Source organism: Berghia stephanieae, chromosome 10 (assembly GCF_034508935.2).
Source record: "Berghia stephanieae isolate SIO BIC M18660-M18661 chromosome 10, UCSD_Bste_1.3, whole genome shotgun sequence".
NCBI lineage: Eukaryota > Metazoa > Mollusca > Gastropoda > Nudibranchia > Aeolidiidae > Berghia > Berghia stephanieae.
In genome coordinates this window covers 7,320,129-7,321,770 of record NC_088369.1, presented here as the reverse complement: position 1 = coordinate 7,321,770, position 1,642 = coordinate 7,320,129, and positions in this window count along the sequence as shown.

The window sequence follows — 1,642 nt, the reverse complement described above, 5'->3', positions numbered from 1 at the left end:
AGCAAGTATAGATAGAATGAAATTGACGTCACTCGGGTCTTTGTTATTGTTGTTTTTTTTTTTTTTTAGCCATCCAAGTTTATGAGTAATTGGATTCAATAGTCTGATGTCACGTCGCACAGCAACGGCGAGCATCGTGGTTCTAAACAAAGAAAATCGGTACTTTTTTATTCTTCATGCTGGCTAGAAATTTTTCATTTGTAATGTGATCAGAACGTATAAAAGCCAAAACATGATCATATTTATAATGCTTTTCTCCCCTGGATACACTTTTATGCTCGTCGGATAGATATTTCATAAGGGCGTCCGCCATTGTTCCATTAGTTTAGAGCCAGTTGCTAAGTTACCATTCGTCATTACGAGGGAAGTGACGTCATGACTGTTGAAGCGTATTCTCACTTAACTGTATTACAAAGATGATAAAAAATTCATGGTTAAACATAGTTTTGCGTGTTGGTCCGTTATACTTTCGTATTGCATGTTGTGAGCTTCTTGGACAACTGCATACTATCTATATAAAATTTTGGCCAGAAAACTCATCCTTCAAATATATAAATCGATTAAAACGATCCTCATCCTGTAAAAAAAAATATCAAACCTGAGACGTTGCAAACAAGAGGATAGGAGAATAGACAGAGAGATAGGAGAGGAAGCAAGGGAATGTTTATTAGAAAGAAAGTAGAAAAGAAAGAGAGAGAGAGAGAGAGAGAGGAGAGAGAGAGAGAGAGAGAGAGAGAGAAAGAAAGAAAGAGAGAGAGAGAGAGAGAAAGAGAGAGAGAGAGAGAGAGAGATGGGGTGAGATGAGGAGAGAGAGAGAGATGAGGAGAGAGAGGGAGGAGAGAGAGAGAGAGCGAGAGAGAGAGAGAGAAAGAGAGAGATGAGGTGAGAGATGAGGAGAGAGAGAGAAATGAGAGTGAGAGAGAGAGAGAGAGAGAAAGAGAGAGATGAGGTGAGAGATGAGGAGAGAGAGGAAAGAGATGTGAGAGAGAGAGCGAGAGAGGAGAGGAGAGAGAGAGAGAGGGGGGGGGGGGGGCACGTAGATTAATAAATTTTGTTGTCCAATGTTAACGATTCAAAACAACTTTTAACTGACAGTTTCTTAAATGGAGCAGAAAGAATTGTTCAACCTATCATTCTCTTTGTGAAATCAGCGATTGTGACTTCCGAATTTGTTCTAGTTTTCATGTTTTATGGTTGTGTTATCGTGCATCTAGTGCATTACACTACAGTGCACTTTAATAGAATCGATAGATGTATATGTTTGTGTATGTAGAAAGATGGATAGATAGATATATAATATATAAATATGAAGGTAGATAGATAGATAAATAGATAGAGATGAATATATATATATATATATATATATATATATATATATATTATATATATAAATGTGTTAATAGATAGATGGATTGATTAAATAAATAAATACATAAATAAATAGATATAGATAGATTAGATAGATAGATACATACATACATACATACATACAACATACATACATACATACATAATCATACCATTACATACATAATACATACATATAACAATAATAATATAATAATAGATAGACAGACAGACAGATAGATAGATAGATAGATAGAAGGAAGATAGATGATAGATAGATAGATTAGATAGATAG